Raw genomic sequence first — 14,453 nt, 5'->3', positions numbered from 1 at the left:
TTATTAATTTTAACATTTGACATCACAATTCTCTTCCTAGCAGAAATTAAATGCTTTCAATCAAAAGTTTATAATTACAAGTCAAAGAAATTGCACACCCACAAAACAGTACAAGTACTTTCATTCATCGTCATATAACTGTCCTCTTTCTTTATAAAAAATTTTAATAATTTAACACACATTTCAAAATATATCTCTTCAATAAATATAAATAACTATAATAATTTAAATCATATAAAACATCACATTTTCTTTCAACAAACAATAACATATACCTTACTCCTACATCATCTGTTAACACCCATCCCCTCAAGAAACTTCCCCTTAAGTTGTTAGACAGTTACAACATTGACCGAAGATCACTTATTATCAGTAATAAGGGATAGTTTGAACTATGAATCCCCAATCACTATATAGTAATTCTTGTGCCGGAATGTAAGTAGTATTTTGTTTATTTCTAATGTATCACAATTCAACAGGCTTTTTCTCTTACCAATTTGTGGGTTGTTACTCTGTCTGCTAATGCAATTTATGCATATTAATTAACACAGACATGTAATATTGGCATAATTACTAAACCTTTTTTTGATCTATAACTTTTTGATCTATATCCTTATAAGACAGCACCCTAATATGGGCTTTTTATAATTTCAGCATTTAATTTACTTTGTACCACCGACCTGATGATGCTTTGCAAATTTTAGTAAGCGAAACCGGTCGTCTTAGGTAGTAAAATTAAACTAATTGTGAGTAAGTCTAATTATTTCTTTTGTGTCTCAACCAATTGTGTCCAGCTTAAGTTATCCCTGGAGAATTTTTCTGCAGATGAAACTTTGGTGCCATTCAAGGGCTGATTAAAATTCAAACAATACATAAAAAACAAGCGTCAAAAATTTGGTATCAAATTATTCAAATTATGTCTCGATGTTGGCTACCTATATAACACTAAATAATATTGTGGCAAAGAAGATGGAGTTCATGATCTTACAATACCTCCACAAATAGTCCTAACACTAAGTGCAGATTTGCTGAATGATGGACGGACAATTTGTATGGACAATTATTACTCGAGTATTGAGCTTGCTCCTGCTCTTTTAGAAAAACTTGGGTACATTAAGCAAAAACAGAAAGAACAATCCTGACATAGTTATAAGAAGCAAGTTACATAAAGGCCAACTAATAATGCAAGAAAGCAATACAAAAATATTTGGGAAGAAGTGGAACGACAAGAGAGATGTCCTACTTATGAATACTAAGTACATTCAGGTATGATTACAATTGAAAAACGAAGAGGACCAGTTGAAAAACCCAAAACAGTAATAGAGTACAACTAACACATACAACAAATGTTTGTAAACATAAAAATTTAATATTTTAGCTTAAATATATTAGTCTACTTATTTTTACTTAATTATTGCTTTACTTTTTTTATTTCATTCTGCTTTTTTTTTGTTGTTTTTCAATAAAGATATCCGTTATTTTTTAGTAAAATTAAGCGGTACTTTCCACATTATATATGGTTTTTATCATCATAAAGAATGTAGAGCTAAAGCAAGTAGTTTAAGGTTAATATAAATCGAAGTAAATTTATTTCCCTTGAGTTCTAAAATTTCAGCACATAAGTCATCTATAAGGAAACTATCTTTTATCATGTAACCGCTTTCTGATAAATTGCTCTTATATTTGAGTCTACCAAAAAAAAAACGAGGTTTTACTAGTTATTTCAGCGGTTATAAAACGGGCTTTCGAAAAGTAAATAGTTTCTGGAATAGTTCGTGAAAGCCAGAAATATTTCAACGAGAGAAATAATGGAACGACAGGAAATGTTCCAGTTTCAGGAATTACACTAGTTCGGTTTTTAGAATGTTACGGGGAACTTAAAAGATTCATTTAAAATAAAAGGTGCTCTTAAAATGTACGAACAATGTGTTTCTCATTTATTTCGTACTCTTTCTATGATTGAGCAGGTAACTTCATAACGTGTTTCCATAAAGTATGAAAGAACTTAATAACAAAACAAAACACAACACTACTTATTAATTTTGACAAAACTAAATACTTAAGTGTAAAACAATTTGGTAATGCTTGGGAGTCTTATCAGAACAGTCAGCGAATGGGCACGTTAAATTCTAATTATTCGTTTTTTGCATAAGTTAAAAACGCGTTTTGTGAATGTGTTTTAACGATAGATATTGGTAAGGTGTCTTTATTTAAATATATATCACAACAAATTAATATTTTGGCACACAAAATACTAATAACCGCTTCATAGCATCCACATCTACGTCAACTCAACCTAGTTTTGCACCATACCAACAATCTCTACAACCTAAAAGTTTCTCTTTCGTAACCAGACCACCAACCACCAATGTTTTTTTTATAAAAAAAGCAATCGTATTTAATGAAATTGACGACACCAAAGTTAAAGATTACCTTCACAGTTTAAGCGTAATAATTCGACCAATCAATATTATTTTATGTTTAAAACTATCTAACAGCAGAATATGCATTTAGTTAGCTTCTTCTTCTTCGCGCGACTAGGATTACTCCTGTCTGTCTGCCTCTTATTCTGTTTCAGTTGTTGTTAACTGTACATTATCTTTCCAACTTTTTGGCGGCCCTCCAACGGGTCTTCTGCTATACGGCTTGTTGTTTTTACAGATGTTCGCTAATCTATCTGGTTCCATTCGGTTTACATGTTCGTTCCAATTTTTTTTCTTGTTTTTATCTACCTGTTAATATTTTGAATTTTGCATTGTTCGCGTATACTTCTGTTGGTTTGTCTGTCTCTTAATGATATGCCTGCTATTGATCTTAATACTTTCATTTCGATATTGTTGATTTGTTGTTTCGTCTTTCTTGTATCGATCCTTGTCTCCGCTGCATATGTTAGGATTGGTCTTACTGTTGTCTTGTATACTTTCATTTTGCTTTCCGTGGTCAGATATTTGTTTCTCCATATGGTTTCTCGGAGGTAACCACTTACTCTTGCCGCTTTTGATGCTTACCTTGCGGTCTCTGTTCTTATATCCCTGTCACTAGTGATCTGTACTCCTAGGTAATTGAATTTCATTACTCGTTCTACAATTTTGCCGTCTATTTCTAGTTTGTATCTACGTGGCTTTTTACTGATCATTATACATTTAGTTTTTTCTACTGATATTCTCATATTAAGTTAGTTTGCTGTGATATTGAAGATGTGGAGCTGCCTTTGTAGGTTATCTTCGTTATCAGCAATTAGTACTGCATCATAGGAATAGCATAGTATCGTGATTTTATGCGCTCCCATGTGGTATCCGTGTCGTTTTCTTACTTCGTGAATTATTTGATTCATAACCATATTGAATAACAATGGGCTGAGCGAGTCTCCTTGGCGGATTCCTCCTTTTAGTTCTACGCATTCTGTTTTCCCTGTTGGCATTATAACTCTGGTCTTGTTGTTCTTTTTAATTTCATTAATTGTCCTTATTATCTGATGGTCTATTTGTTCAGCTTGTAATAAATTTAAGATGTCATTTCGCTTCACCCTGTCAAAAGCACTTTTAAATCTACAAATCACATGTATGCTGGTTTTCCATATTCAGTAGACTTCTCTATTATTTGTCTGATAATAAAAATTGCGTCTATTGTGCTGCGGTTCTTCCGGAAGCCTTGTTTTTCATCTGCCATGTTCGCTTTTTCCTCGATTTTATCTTTTATGACTGCCGTTAACAATTTTAATGTACTATTCATCAGACTAATGCCTCTATAATTTTCAGGATTTCTCGAGTCTCCCTTTTTAAGTATCGGTAGCAGGAGACTTTTCTTCCATTCCGCTGGTACTACTCCGGTATTTATTATATCGACGAATAATTTTAGGAGCCATTTGCGTAGTGTTGTTCCTCCATATTTTAGCAGTTCATTGTTTATCTTATCAGGACCAGGTGCTTTTCTGTTTTTTAATTTTTTTTATTCGTTCTTGTAGCTCTTCTTCTGATATTACTATATTCTGATACTCTATTGTGAGTTTCGTTAATGATTCTTTCTCTGTTCTCTTCTTCTCCTTCTCCAAATAATTTCGTCAAATGCTCAGCCCATTGTTCCTCCGTAATGTTATCTATGCGTACAAATTCATTAATTTCTGTTTTTTGTCTCCTTATCATCTTCCACACCTTTTTCTGGGATCCATAGAGGTTCTATTCCATATCTTTGGTAAATTTCTCCCAGTGTTCTTTTTTGATGTTATCTATTTCTTGGTTTACTCTATTCCTGATTCTCACGTAGTCTTCTCGTGCCTCCGGTGTCTTCACTTCTTTGTATGTTAGGAAAGCTTGTTTCTTTTCATTTGCTAGTGCTTTTACCCTTTTATCGTACCATGGTGTTTTGTATTCCCGTATATTTATGTTAACTTTTCTTTTACATAAAGCTTCTTCCTCTACTTGTAGAATACATTTTTTAATAATTTTCCAGGTTTCTTCTATATTCTTTTTAGTCTCTAGGTTATGGCTGGTTAGCTTTCCTGTTAGTCTGTTTCTATACAAGTTTTGTGTCCCTTCTTCTTCTAAGCTTTCTATGTTTAACTTTCCTTCTACTTTTATATTTCGCTTACCTTGTGTGGTGTTTTCTATATTTATTTTTCCTAGTACCAGGCCATGGTGGGATCCTACATTGGCGGAAGATAGAGTGCGCACATCTATTATATTCTTGGGGTGTATTTGTCTGTTTGTTATAATGTAGTCAATCATAGAGTTACGTCCTCTTGTATCTAACCAGGTGATCTTATGTTGTATTGGGTGGTCAAAGTATGTGTTGTTAATTCGGAGGTTATTCATTAAACACAGTTCTAGAAGTCTTTCTCCGTTGTCGTTGAGCGTTTCTTCGTTAAATCTTTTTGTAACTCCAGCCACAGGTATGTTGCCTACTCTGGCGTTTATGTGTCTTGGCTATTGTGGTGTCCAGTAGATCTTGGAGCTGTCCATTAAAAGCATCTTTGTCTTCCTTGTTTTTGCTGTTATCCGGTGCATATACGGGGATAATATTAAGTATAGTCTGGTGAAGTATAAGGCAAACCAACATCATGTGTTCGTTGATGTATCTTATTTCTTGAATATTGTTACTATATTTATTGTGCATTAAGAGGCCTACTCCTGCCTGAGCTCGTTTGCTTTTATCTACTCCGCTGTACAGGAATATAAATTTGTTTCTATTGGCACTTCCTTTCTCTTTCTTTTTTGTTTCGTTCAGGGCACATATATCAATTTTATGGAGCTCTAATTCCTACACAACTTCCCGTTCCCGTTTGTTCCACGATGCGATGTTCCAAGTGCCAATTCGTAGATTATTTGGTCTCTTTGTCCTTTTTCTTGCGTAGTTCGTCATCTGTGTATTCGTCCAATTCCGAGGCTTCTGTTCGGTTCTCTGAGCATATGATTTTTTTGACAGTAAGTAGGCTGCTAACCTTGCTCACCAACACCCTTTTCACCCGTGCAGCCCAAGCCGCACTTCGTGGAAGTGAGGATAGGGATTGAGTAGGAGAGGCTAGAGAATGCTAACTGGAAACAGCATCTTATATTGCGCTTCACTACTCCTTTGAACCCCATTTATTTAGCAAATGAAAAATTAGTGGATGATTTTATTACCAACTACGGAAAAATCAAAATTAATTAACAACTCTTACAAGCACGTCGACTAATCACCCCAGCCAACGACTAGTACTCTCGAACGCATGCACGTCTATTCCACACTTAATCTTAGATTCTGAATTGCAAGTAAATGATGTCATCGTTTTTATCATCCTTATCGTTTCTACTGATAGGGACTTCAAGTCTTGAACTCCAGCATATAATAAGCTTCATTCGACAAACCTACATATTTTCTTTAATAGACCATACCTTACCCGATTCTTTCGTTGTCACTCATGAAGAGACAATATATAGAAGATACTTATCTTTAGATAACCAACCTTGCCAAATATGCAAAAATACCAAGCATTTGGAAAACTGTTGAGCAAAGGTATCTGTATCAAACGACACAACTTCAATACCTTACAATACAGAAATCGGTGAGAACCAATTAAAAATAGTAAAAATCATTTGACTAAAGAAGTAACTAGTGATATTCAACAGAAGCAAACCCAACTAAACGAACAGGCTGTGAAACATGAAACAATAAGTATATAACTTCTAACTAACCAAATAGAAACAGTGCCACAAAAACACACAGATTCCGAACGTTCTACACCGTTCCCAACTCCAGCATCAAAACATATTTTTGAATTACCAAAAAACAAAAAGCAAAAAAATCAAACTAAATTAAAAAAAATCAAAAAAGACGCTAGGGGAAATCCTGTAACCAACAAAAGAATTATTATTAAGAGACGAAAATTCTAGTTATCTCTTAAACTATGAACAACTAATACATTTCTTCGAAAACTGTGTAGAATTTTCAGACCCACTAAGCATTACAAGGATGTATACCAATGAAATTTTTGAAGTCGCAGATCTACTGACAAAAATATACCCAAAACTAAATGATCAAAAAATTAAAATTACACTTTCAAGTCTAATGTGTGAAGGAACCCATAAAAGTTATACAGTATGGTTGCTGTTTTGTATGGTCGCTGGTCCTTTTTTAATTAGGCGAGCAATTTTAGGTGTTGTGTAAAGCTGGTTAATGGTATTGATGGAACTGAGAGAATCAGTAATTATGCGGGCTTTGGATATATTACCGGATATAATATGAGTGGGAGTAAACAGGGTAAGGTAATTAAATGCTAAAAATACAAATTGCAATTATTAGGGTACTCATCATCATCCTCGCTATTAGCCGTTTTAAGTTCACTTACTTGTTCAATTTGCATTGCAAAAGTTAAGTCATGCAAAATATTATCGAAAACTTCATTTTAAAGCCAACCCGTGTACAAGAACTCTAAGGTATTAAAGAAATTGGTATGCATGATCTATCCGGTCTGCAATAAGTACTATGTCGTCTTCAATCGTTAAACTTTTCAGAAACTCCGCATTTATGTTGACTCTAATATTTACCCAATTATTGTTTCTCATAGCACTCTGTAATGAAGCGGTAAATAGTACTCTCTTTTTTTTTAATTTGGTTTACATAACTTTCTGAGTTCTCTGAGTCTCTGTTTCTTATTTCAAATTGTGGCTGCATTACGATAAATATAAAGCTTCCATTTTGTGGCGACAATTGATTCCTAGAGAATTACAGTACACCCAATTTGTTCTATTTTAGTATTTGATAATATTATTTCTTGCTAAGAAGTACTGGAAAAAGACGTATCTCCTGAATAAACAATTTGAGAAATTGGTTTAGCGACACTTCTTCTGTTCTTTTTAGAGCAGTGATATCCAAAGTGCAAAATCCTATGATAATTTCTTACCTTCTTAGACGAGGCGGCACATAAACAAGAACACGGCACACAACATTAGTTGGAACCAGCTTCTTTTCAATATTAAGTAGTTCATGAAGAATAAAACAACACATTTTATGAGAAAAGGAATATAAACAATACGTTGATATTTACTAGTATAAGTACTCATAAGTGTTGAATACTATTTAATATTATTTTTTACTAATCTACTAAGTGACATTTCCAATATATATATATATATATATATATATATATATATATATATGTTTTTCATTAACTATATCTACCCTATGATTTAGAACATTCAGATACCTGTAATATTTTTTCCGTGAAATCGACTTTTTTTCGACTGGATTAATAGTAGTTTTCTGCACGGTCTTGAAGCATGAAATAATGTTCAAGAGGTAAAAATAATCCGACTTTAATACGTTGAGTGTAGATCACCGAAATGCTCCGTAAGTGATGTATTAATTTTGTTTAGGAATTTATAATAAACTAGCTGATCCGGTAACTTCGTACCGCCTAAGAATTACATAATGTATCTAAAAAATTATCAGAAAATAAAACAAACAAAAAAAAAACTTAAATATATTATGCATGAAAAGTTAAATTAATTTAATGCTTTTTGATAGACAATATTTTAATTTTTTTGCGTTACATAAAACAACGATGACGGTTTTCAACACGGGAATTGTTGTCCATGCGTGAAACCTGAAAACTCTAAGGTAATTCCGCAAACTCCCTACGGTTGGCTGTATGATTTGTTTATTGTCATTGCAAAAGCCAAAAGCACGGGAAATTGTAAATGTTTAAAATCAAATGGAACTTTCGTTAGAATCCTCGGTATTAGCGGGATCAAGACATCTTCTACGTTGTATTTTTCTTTGATAATCGTTGCCTTAATGATATTAGGAATAAAATTGTTCACAGTCAGTTTTTTTCTATTGTACATTTAAGGTTAATTAATGTTACTCATCATAGTAACGACTAATCATACATATTACATTTTTAGGTAAGAGTCCAGGCAAGTCCAATGAATTCAAAAATTCTGTAGGACAGTTGACTACATAATCCTGATTTATAATGTTGTCAACTGATTTGAACGAAAACAACTTTCTTTGAAGAAAATTTAAAGTTGCATATTTAACAGAGAATATATATTACATTATACACACATATATATATATATATATATATATATATATATATATATATATATATATATATATATATATATATATATATATATATATATATATATATATATATATATATATATATATATATATATATATATATATATATTGTTGTGATCTGCTTTATGATGTTTTATTATTAATTAACACTAATTTAATTAATTCAATTATTTAATTAATTAATTCACTAATTTATGCAGAGTCATACAAATCAATTACTATTAAAAATTCTCAGGGTGCCTTTTTAATTTTACTTTAATCAGTTTACTTTATATATCTCTTCTAGTGGGTTCAGTATCTCCTAGTTGCTCATAATCGGGATAGAACAGGAAACGGAACTAACATTAAAACAACATAAATATGCACACAAATTATTATTTATTTTCAATAAGCAATACCATGAATACTAATAAATAACTTTTGTGGGCAATTATCTTTCCCAACAAAATCCTATACTCTAAATTTAATTTTAATTACAAACTATCTATTGATCTGTTTTATAATAATATCTACTAAAAAAAATGACCATATAAAAATATAATTTATTCACAAAAAAAAATAACTCTTTGAAACTTGGAATCTTGGTTCGTATGCTTATATTTGATTTTATCTTTAGAATATCTTAAAATTTTCTTTCATTCAAATTATTTGACTGACCTTTATTTTTTTACACCAATGATGTCTCCTCTCGATCGAACCACAGTTCCTTCCTTGATTGATTATGTCCGGCTACCATCAAGTCTTTCCCGTTCTCAGCATCGATCCAGACCGCATACCAGCAAACTACTCCTCCGAAAACACAAGCCCAAGCCTCTTTTGACCGGTACTCTTTATTCACAAATTCTCCTTTCTTTCTCAATTATATCTCGTGGACTATGCAGACTCAAAAGAGGTATTAATCTTCTCGATTTTGATCTGCTCTCAGCTTCCACCTTTTTCACTAACAAACGAAAACACTGGTACTCAGATTGACTACACGAAAACACGTCTTCTCTTCTGGTCTGCCGGTAACATAATAAATTTTTCAATCTCTCCCAGACAACCTTCTCAACTCTCTAATTCCCACCATTCCTTTTTAACCAATCATAAGCATTCATCTTTCCCACTTATTTTCGATTTAGAAAATTTCCAACATGATATTTAAAACAAATAAACTACTTTCACTCAAATTACTTTTCAGAAACCATTAACAATTTTGCCTTTTTCAACAGAAATAAGTTTTCAAATTCTTGTTATCTCATATCTAAATCTAATTCTTATTTACTTTCGAAAAATGCCCACCGCAAAATACAATTACAAGTTTATTCCTAAATCTATAATTATACGGGTTCCATTGTCCTTTCACTATTCACTCAGTCTTTCACGGAAAAACTCGTTAGGGTCCCGTCACGGAACAATGTTTTCTCTTATTCTAACTATTACAAATAAGTACAGGGTTGTATTTTAACTTATATGCCCGCGGTATATTAAAATAATAAAAAAACTCTTTATTCTATTTCTGATCGATAAACTGATCCATAACAAATTCCCGCAGTGTTTTGAGATAAAAATTTTCTTTTTTTTTTAAGTGTAACCAAAAAAAATATTATTTTCTCTCAACACAAAATTTTTCTCTTGTAGTCATTTTATCCTATCCTAAATTTTTATTACTCCATCTTAAAATTTATACTCTTATTTTTATTCATGGTATTTGTACACATCCTGGATATTGTAAACTCCTCGTATCTTTTCTGATTCTACATGTCTAAGAACATAGCTGTTTATTGCATTTTCATTTTGTATGATGTATGGAGCCTCGAAAATAAGCATTAGCTTTGCACACACGTCCCCCGTGAGATTTGATACTCGTAACGCCCTTACAAGCACCTTTTCTCCCTTCTGGAAAGTCACTGGTCTTCGTTTTCTATTCTGGATTTGCCTTTGGAGATATTTTTCATTACTGCGCTGCAGCCTCCTTCGAACAGTTTCCAATACTATTTGATACTCTCTCTGCTCCGGTTCTTCCCATGGCCGTACTGGCATAATACCCTTCATGACATATTCCGGCGTCTCTTTTGTCACCGTACTTGGAGTGGTGTTCAAATAGTTTTCGATTTCTGCCACTTTTCTATCCCATCGTCGATGTTGTCCAATGGCAGCAATGCGGAGTAATTTTGTAGTCTCTTGTATAAAACGTTCTGACGGATTACTTTTAGGATGTCGGATACTGACAAAATTTGTCCCTATTCCCCTGTCTTGCAACTGTCTCTTGAATCGGTCACTCCGGAAATACGTAGCATTGTCTAAAAGAATTTTCCTTGGTGTTCCTACGGTGGCTATAAAATTGTCTATCTTTCTCATAATTTCTTCCCCCTTTGTCGTACGGCATGTGTATAGCTTTACATATTTCGAAAAAATATCTACCATCACCAAAATATGTTTGATCCTCTGCGTGGTCATTATCAGATCACTTAACATATCTATTGCTACAATGTCTAATTTTTGGTGGGATACAATATTTTTAGCCACATTTTCATTTCGGAAATTTCTGCTTTTATATTTTTGACATGTTTCACATCTTTGGGTAACTTCTTTTGCAATCCGGTAATCTTTTCGGCATATATAGTTTTCGCGAAAAACCAGCCAAACCTTCCTGCTGCCGATATGTCCATTGTCCTCGTTTAATTTCTGTATGATCCTTTCTGCCAATGTCTGTGTTATCACGTATAGTTCCTTTCCATCAATTCGTTTGAAAAATATACCGTTTTCCCTCTCCGCTCTTCTTTTTTCTCTTTCTTCCAGGTCTTCTTGATTTGTCCTAATTTCGTTTAACGAAAATACACCTTCCTCTTGTGTCAAAATGTTCAGTCCTACATGAAAAGCAATTACTTCCTTTTTCCCCGAGTCTTCATCCCTTGTGAGAGCGTCGGCTATAATGTTGTCTTTTCCTTTTATATATCGAAACTCAAAGTCATACTCCTGTAGTAACAAAATGCCTCTATGTATACGATTGTTAACCAGACGATTTTTCATTATATGTACCAAAGCTGCATGATCAGTTTTGATTGTGAATTTTGCTCCCAACAGATAAAATCTTAACTTATTTACACAGAAAAGTACGCTAGCAAACTCTAGTTCAGTCACACTGTATTTTCTTTCGTGTGTTTTTGTCACCCGGGAAATAAAAAAAATCGGCACTTCTTGATTGTTCTGTATTTGCGACAAAACTCCCGCAAATTTTTGTATGGATGCATCAGTTCGTAGTATGAAAGGCAAATTGTACATGGGATGATATATTTTCGTTCCTTTCGAGAATTCCTCTTTTAAAATTTGAAAAGCTTTCTCTTGTTCTTCTTTCCAATTCCATTTAACACCCTTCTTCAATAATTTGATCAGAGGAATTTCCTTCTGGCTTAAATCAGGAATTATTTTTTTAAAATAGTTGATCGTCCCGAGAAAACCTCTCAATGTTTTTAAATTCGTTGGTCTTGGGTATTCATCTATGAGTTTTACCCGGTCCTCGGCTAAACTAACTGTTTGTGTGTCCAATTTAAATCCCAAATATATCACTTCTTTTTGAAAAAATTGACATCTTTCAATATTCAGTTTTAATCCGGCCTTGTCCAATTCTCCCAAAATAATCTTTATGTGTTCCAAATGACTTGATGAAATTCCTTCGGGTGACAAAAAATTCCTGTTTGTTTCTTTGTCTTTAGTGAGCGCCTTCGTGAAAAGACGCTTGCTGTTCTTGTTTGCTTCTACTTCTGTCGGTTTGTCTCTCATCCTCATATTCCTCTATGTGTGTGTTGTTGACCGCTCTTCTATTTTCTCTTGGTCTCTCGGACCCGTATCGGTTTCCGCGATTTTCCGGTTCATTCGTTCTATTATTATTTCGGTTTTCCTGATATGTGCGAGTGTTGTTTCTATTCTGGTTCTCTCGATATCTGTTTTCGTTCCATTGCCGATTTCTTTGTTCATAGTTTACTCTTCCGTTGTCTCTACTTTCGTTTTCCCTCCTCGGGACAAATTCTCTTCTTGTGTACTCTCCTAAAGTTTTGTCCTCTATCTCTATAGTCTTGATTTTCTCGTTGTCTATAATTTTCTTGCGTTCTCCTCATTTTTCTTTCTCCTAATTTTGCTTCTCGTATTTGTAAGAATTGACATAAACTGTCAATATCTTTGTAGTTTTGTAGAGTTATGTGATCTTCTAAGGTATCTTCAAAATGTCTGGCTATTAGTTCCACTAGCTGTTCGGATGAATAGTTGTAATGTAAGTGTCTTGCATTGTTGTATAGTTGTAGGGCATATGTTTTTTCTGATATACCTATACTATCCTGGTATCTCCCATTTTGTAATTCCTTGTTTATCTCTATCTGTTGTATTTTCCCCCAGAAATAATTCAGAAATTTTTGTTCAAATGTTTGCCAATTTTGCAATTCTTCTTCTTTGCTATCAAACCATAAACTTGCCTCATCTTTAAGATGGTTCCTTATCGTTTCCTTTGCTGTTTCGAAATTACCGATATGTCGTACTTTCTTTTTTAAATTGTTGATGAAAATTACTGGGTGTAATTTTTTTACGTCCCCGCCAAACTGTATTTTTATGTCACCCGGACTTTGGATGAGTACTTCTCTCCTGTCTCCCGTCTCTCGTTGTTTTCTGATATCCTCAATTTGTTTTTCTATTTCTTTCTTGTCTTCTTTCATTACATTTTCAAATTTGCTTTCTAATTCCTCCAAATTATCTTTAATTCTCATTTCTTGTTCTTTCATATCATTTTTCATCATTGTTACACATCCTTTTATTTCCTTTTCATACTTTTCTATGCGTTCCTCTATTTTCCTGTTGTTCTCTTCTATGGCTTGTTTTGTTTCCTTCTGATTTTTATCCATTTTTCTGTTATTTTCTTGCTGATTTCTTTCCATTATTTGTTGATTTTTCTGCTGATTTTCATCCATTTTCTGCATCATCATTTGTACAAATTTTTTCATACCTGATAGGTCCTGTTTTTCCGTTTCCATGATTGTTGTTTCTAAAATGTCTTCTTGTTCTAAATGTTCTTGTTTTTTGTTTTCTCTGCTTTTGCTTCTTGTGTTCGACATGTATTTGAGTTTTATCCCCGCCTGATATAAAATTCGAAAATACCCGGTCTGCTGTATATACACAAATTTTTTTTTTCCCAAATATTATCAATTTATCACATAAATTTTAAATTCATCAAAAAATTAAATCAATCAAAAATAGAATAAATGTAAAATTGTACCTAGATAAAATAACTCAAATAATATTTCATAAATTTTCAAATAAATATATCAAATTCTTTCCGACGGGCAAATAAATTCTCTCAATCACCTGTTTTCCGTTTCTGATCCTTCAAATTCACAACTAGAGATACTTTTAAGCCCCACGTTGGCTCGCCATGTTGTTGTGATCTGCTTTATGATGTTTTATTATTAATTAACACTAATTTAATTAATCCAATTATTTAATTAATTAATTCACTAATTTATGCAGAGTCATACAAATCAATTACTATTAAAAATTCTCAGGGTGCCTTTTTAATTTTACTTTAATCAGTTTACTTTATATATCTTTTCTAGTGGGTTCAGTATCTCCTAGTTGCTCATAATCGGGATAGAACAGGAAACGGAACTAACATTAAAACAACATAAATATGCACACAAATTATTATTTATTTTCAATAAGCAATACGATGAATATTAATAAATAACTTTTGTGGGCAATTATCTTTCCCAACAAACTCCTATACTCTAAATTTAATTTTAATTACAAACTATCTATTGATCTGTTTTATAATAATATCTACTAAAAAAAATGACCATATAAAAATATAATTTATTCACAAAAAAAATAACTCTTTGAAACTTGGAATCTTAGTTCGTATGCTT

Source organism: Diabrotica undecimpunctata, chromosome 6, assembly GCF_040954645.1.
Source record: "Diabrotica undecimpunctata isolate CICGRU chromosome 6, icDiaUnde3, whole genome shotgun sequence".
Taxonomy (NCBI): Eukaryota; Metazoa; Arthropoda; class Insecta; order Coleoptera; family Chrysomelidae; genus Diabrotica; species Diabrotica undecimpunctata.
This window is presented reverse-complemented; position numbering follows the sequence as displayed.